Source organism: Nicotiana tabacum, chromosome 3, assembly GCF_000715075.1.
Source record: "Nicotiana tabacum cultivar K326 chromosome 3, ASM71507v2, whole genome shotgun sequence".
Lineage (NCBI taxonomy): Eukaryota > Viridiplantae > Streptophyta > Magnoliopsida > Solanales > Solanaceae > Nicotiana > Nicotiana tabacum.
The window spans coordinates 195,431,869-195,438,673 of NC_134082.1; positions in this window are offsets into that span (position 1 = coordinate 195,431,869).

Sequence of the window (6,805 nt, forward strand, 5' to 3'; positions counted from 1 at the left end):
GTAATCTTATAGATTTAGGGTACAAAGGACCTAAATATACTTGGATCAATAAAAGAAAGCATTGCAAAACACTAATCATGGAGAGATTGGATAGATGTTTAGCAAATGCGGATTGGATTAATTTATTTCAAGAAGCGAGTGCCAAACACTTTATTAGGACCCATTCCGACCACTGCCCAATTAAGTCAGACATTCACAAACCAATTAACACCAGTAATAATATTTTTATAATTGAGCCTATGTGGATGTCGTACCCTTGCTTCAAACGTTTAGTCAAAGAAGCATGGAATAACCAATTGGGCATCCTTAACACAATCGATAATTTTACATCTAGGGTTAAGGAATTGGAATAATAATACTTTTGGGAATATATTTAGAAAAAAGAACGCCATTATTGCTAGACTACAAGGTATCCAGAAATCATCAAAATATACCACTAGCAATTTCCTTATTAGCTTAGAAAATGACCTTATTGAGGAATATAATAGCTTAATGAAATTAGAGGAAGAATTTTGGAAGCTCAAGTCCAGAGTTCAATGGATCCAAGAGGAGGATGCGAATACCAAGTTCTTCTAGATAACTACGTTACAAAGAGGAAGAAAGAGTAGAATCCTCAGACTAAAAGATAAGGGTGGGAATTGGATTCATGACCAAAGAGATATAAAGGTTATCATTAATAATTTCTACCTCAATTTATACTCTACAGAGCATGTTTTATCCTACATGAAGAATATCTACATGTCTTATAATTCCATCATCAACGATATTGAGCACCAATTACTAACTGACATCCCATTTGGAAAAGAAATTAAGAATGCTCTCTTCTCCTTCAAACCATTTAAAGCCCCGTGTCCTGATGGTCTACATCCTTTTTTTATTATCAAAGATACTGGAAGGAGACTAGTAATCATTTGGTTAATTTTTGTCGAAATTGTTTTATCTCTAAATATATGCCTGAAAATATGAACAACACCTACATCTGTTTAATACCAAAATGCCAAAATGTGGAGACCATAAGTCAATACAGACCCATTAGCCTTTGTAACATTGCATACAAAGTTGTCACAAAAATTATAGTCAATAGGATAAAACCCTATCTTGCTAACATTATCCACCCCACCCAAACTAGCTTCATCAAAGGTAGAAAGGCAGCTGACGATGCTATTATAGTACACGAAGCCATCTTCACCTTACAAACCTTAAAGGGAAAAAGTCAAAAATGATGATCAAAATAGATTTAGAGAAAGCCTTTGATAAAATTGAATGGTCCTTTATTAGGTTTTCCTTAATATCCCTAAATTTCCCTAAGGACCTCATCGACCTCATCATGGCTTGCATTTACACCACGAATCACTCTATTCTTGTCAATGGAACCATAACAGAATTTTTTAAACCAATAAGAGGAATTACACAAGGTGACTTTCTATCCCTACCTCTTTATTATCTGCATGAAAATATTATCCGGACTCATTGACCATAAAATTGACTGCTGCAGATGAGACCCTATTAGAATCAGTGCTAAAGGACCACCTATATCACATCTTTTCTTTGCACACGACCTTATCCTTTTGATGGAAGTCAATAAAAAAGTTGTAATTCTCTCATTAATATGCTTGATAAATTTTGCACAATATCATGGCAATCTATAAATTTCAATAAATCTAGAATCTTATTTTCTAATAATATTACCCTTGACCTGAGGAACCTCTATAGTAATAAGCTATCAATGAAGGCAACTAACAATCTTGACAAGTACTTAGGATTCTCAATGGTCAGCACTAGACCTTCCAAAAAGGATTTCCAATTCATAATAGACAGAATCAATAGCAGGCTTAAAGGATGGAAAACTAAATTTCTTAGTAGTACTAGCCTAGAAACCCTTATAAAATTAACCCTAAATGACATCCCAAATCACGTCATGCAAATATATAACCTCCCCAAGACTACACTAAATAATATTGATACTATCCAAATGAATTTCTTATGGGGAACTACTAAGAAAAAACGAAAATGTCACTTAGTTAGGTGAGACATTGTCATGAAACCAAAGAACCAGGGGGGTCTTAGACTTCATAAGTGTAACGATCCGGTCAGTTGTTTTGAATATTACAGTCTATTTTTCCCCACTTACTGCTAAATTCATACTTTACAACTGTTATATAACTTGCCAGGGTAATTGGTTCGGGTCCGGTGAGATTTTGAAATGAATTGAGACATTTAGTCTTCAAGAAGAAAGCTTAAGTTGAATAAATTGACCAGAAGGTGAAATATGTATAAATGACCCCGAAATGGATTTTTAATGATTTTAATAGCTTCGTATGGTGATTTCGGGCTTAGGAGTGTATCCAGATATTTATTACGAGGTCCGTAGCTAAAATAGGATTGAAATGGCGAAAATAAGAAATTTAAGTTTGGAAGTTTGACCGGGGGGGGGTTGACTTTTGATATCAGGGTCAGAATCCAGTTCTGAAATTTTTTATAGTTTTGTTATTTCATTTATGACTTGTGTGCAAAATTTAAAGTCATTCTGGATTGATTTGATCTGTTTCGGCGCAAAATGTAGAAGTTGGAAGATTCGAAAACTCATAATTCAATTCGATGCGCGATTCGTAATTTCGGTGTTGTTTGACGTGGTTTGAAGCCTTGATTAAGTTCGTATTGTATTTTGGAACATGTTGGTATAATTGGTTAAGGTCCCGAGGGCCTCGGGTGGATTTCGAAAGGTTAACGGAATAGAAATCGGACAAAAAGGGTTGTTGGAATTTTCTGCTGCAGAAGCTGTATTGGACAACAACTGTGCAATCGTGGAGCCTATTTAGGAAGCTTATATCTCAAAGGAATCTGTAAATTTGCAAAATATGAAAGTTGTATCTCTTACATCCTAGTTTCCAAAAAATTAAACCATTAATTATTTTAATATTTGTACAGAATGTTATGATCGACGGAATAAGGGTTGGTAAAGCTGTTTTGAAATTTTCCAGAAATATTTGATGCAAGGAGGCTACTGTGGAAGCTTATATCTCGAAATACATAAGGAATCTGAAAATTTTCAAAACATGAAAGTTGTAGACCTTGTATCCATGTTTCCAGAAAGCTAAACCATTAACCATTTGAATATTTGTACAGAAAGTTATTATCTATTGAATAAGGGTTGGTAAAGATGTTTTGAAATTTCCAAAAATGTCTGATGCAAGGAGGCTACTTTGGAAGCTTATATCTCGAAATCCATACTGAATCTAAATATTTACAAAATATGAAAGTTGTAGCTCTTGTATTCTAGTTTCCAGAAAGTTAAACCATTTATCATTCTTACATTTGTACAGAAAGTTATGGCAGATTTAGTGAAGCCCGGGACTGCCTTTTGTTTTGGCTGGAAATAAGTGCAAGTCGTATCTAGTTTCCTGGAAAACAGCTTATATTTGGGAATTAGCCATTTGTATTCATTTTTGACGATTGTAGAGCTCGGGAAAAGTAATTTTCAACAGATTTTTCAAGGGAAACATTTGGGGTAAGTGTTCTATATTCGAAAGTGATTATATTTCATAAATACATGGTTATATTCATCGTTTAATTCAGATTTAAATGGAAGAAATTGGAATTTTTGCAAAACTTTTCAAAAATAAAAAATTAAGATTTGGAGGTCGAGTTGTTGTCGGAATTTGATAATTTTGGTATGGTTGAACTCGTATCGGAATGGGTTGTCGGATTTTATGAGTTTCGACGGATTCCGAGACGTGGGCCTCATGGGCGAATTTTGAGTGCAATTTTGGATTTTAATGGAAAATGTAGAATTTCCTAGGGAATTAATTCCTATAAATGGTATTGATTGAATTGAATTGTTTGTGGCTAGATTCGAGCATTCAGAGGCCGATTTGAGAGGAAAAGGCATTGCGGAGTAGGATTTTGCTCGGATTGAGGTAAGTAACGGTTATAAATCTAGCCCTGAGGATATGAAACACGAGACATTATGTCGTATGACTATTTTTTTAAGGTGACGCACATGCTAGGTGACAAGCGTATGGGCGTACACCGTAGAGATTGTGACTTCCGTCCCGCGAGACTGTGGAATCAATTGGCCTACTGTTTAATATATGTTCCCTCTGTTTTCATGGAAATTGATTGTACTTCATGTTAGAAATCATGTTTAGGCCTTATGTGATCACTGTTGAGACATGCGAGGTCGTGTACTTACTGAATTAGCTGCTAATTGTTGTTTTGTACTCAGTCATAGCTTTTCTTGCTTATTATGCCTCCGTCTCTTGCTGTTCGTTGTTGATACATGACATTACCTATGTTTGGGCTGTTTATATGATTTTTGAGAACCCGAGAGACTGGAGAGATTTATGATTGAGTGAGGCCGAGGGCCTGATCTGTGAGGATATTTATGGGATCGGGCTACACGCTGCAGCATGTTGTTACTGATTTATGATTGAGTGAGGCTGAGGGTCTGAGTGATTTATGCCATGAGGTGGCTTGTTATAGCGCTTGGGCTGAAGGAGTCACTCCGGAGTCTGTACACACCCCTAGTGAGCGCAGGTACCTACTGAGTACGAGTGCTGAGTGCGAGTGCCGAGTGCTGAGCGATTGGGAGGAATGAGTGAGTGTGAGGAATAAGTGATTATGAGGTTGGAGTGAATGGGAGGACAAAGTGGCTGTTACTCTGAGAGAAAGCATTGGCTGCATTATTGTTGCATCGTAGATGTCATATCACTGTTTTGAAAATTATTGGAAGATAATATTTACTGCTCAGTCAAATTTGATATCTGGCTTAGTGAGTACGTACTGATGTGACTTAAACTGTTAAATTGAAAGTATGACTACTATTATTTGAAAGTTATTGAGATAATTGTATTTGCATAGCTCGTCACTACTTCTCAATTCCTTATTTATTTCTTTTACTTACTGAATTGGTGTACTCACGTTACCCCCTATACCTCGTGTACAGATCTAGACACTTTTGGTCACGGCGGTTGCTGATTGAGGAGTCAGACTCAGGAGACTATTGAGGTAGCTTCATGGCGTTCGCTGACCTTGACTCTCCTTTCCTTTCATGTTGTACTATTCTATATTTCCTGACAGTGTTTGATCAGTCGAATGTTGTTATCATTTAGATGTTCATGCACTCAGTGACACCGTGTTTTGGGAATGGATTGATTAGTACTTGTCACGACCTGAATTTCTCACCCTCGAGAGTTGTGATGACGCCTACTAATGTGAGCTAGGCAAGCCAATCCTTAACAACTTACTTTATTAACAAATCACTTCTTTTAACGATTATCAATGATAGCATGAAAACATCGAAATTTAATAAATGTACGGAAGACTTAAATTAAAGAAACTGAACAATAATACGGAAATCAACATATGCCTCTACCCAAGAACTGGTGTCACATTACTCACGAACTTCTAAGAGTACTAAATACAACAGTTTGAAAGAAAAATATAAACTGTTTGTCTCGAATACATGAGATAACAGACTGAAATAAAGATAGAGAAGACGCTGGGCCTGCTGATGCTTGCAAGGCTACCTCAGTGTCTCACTGGACTGAAAGTTGGCTCCCGTGTTACTGCTGCTGTCCAAGACCTAGATCTTTGCAAAAGAGCACAGAGTGTAGTATCAGCACAACCGACCCCATGTGCTGGTAAGTGTCTGGCCTAACCCCGGCGAGGTAGTGACGAGGCTAGGACCAGACTCAAAATAAACCTATGCAGTTATATACTATATGGCGGAAAAGTAAACAGGTAATAAGCAATCAAAGCTGGGAAAGGGGAAACATGCTCTAGGGGTAGTAGATAAAATATAATACCTAATAATAGTAAGGAAACTACAATTTAACTTCTAACACGGATAAAGAAAAATAATGCAACTTTCACTTTCAATTTCATCTTGTTGCAGGCGTGCAACCCGATCCCATTTTATTATATCTTGTAGTAGGCTTACCACCAGCTCCCATTTTATTATATCTTGTGGTAGGCGTACCACCCGCTCCCATTTCATTATATATCGGGGTAGGCGTACCACCCGCTCCCATTTCATTATATCTCGTGGTAGGCGTACCACCCGCTCCAATTTCATTATATCTTGTGGTAGGTGTACCACTCGCTCCCTTTTACATTTCATCAGACAAACACAAGAAATCCCGGCAAGGGAACATAAATAATATAATAACTTCCCGGCAAGGGAACATAACAATGTTATAATTTTCCCGGCAAAGGAACAACAATATTGAATTAATCATCCCGGCAAGGGAGAATCGACTATAACCAACCTCAACTCAACTTGTACTCAGTTTAATTATTGAAAATGCTCAATCATAGAAGATCATTACGTAACGCACCCAAGTGTCATTTAAGAACACAACAACTTTCAATTTCACGTTCATGCTTGACACCAACGTATAGATACTCGTCAGCATGCCTATACGTCGTACTCAACAAGAAGCAAGTAGCAAGTATGACTCAACTCCTAATCCCTCAAGCTAGGGTTAGACCAAACACTTACCTCGATGCCTTGATCAACACTCAAGTCTCAACTATAGCTTTACCCCATGATTTCACCACCAATCTGCTCGAATCTAGTCACAAGTTACTTAATTACATCAATATGTGCTAAATGAACCAACCCCAACGCATGAAAATGAGTTTTCTAGTTTTACCGAAAAGTCAGAAATCACCCCCCGGACCCACGTGGTCAAAACCCAAGGTTCGGACCAAAACCCGATTACCCATTCCCCCACGAATCCAAATATATAATTTGTTTTGAAATCGGACCTCAAATTGAGGTCCAAATCCCCCATTTTAGAAA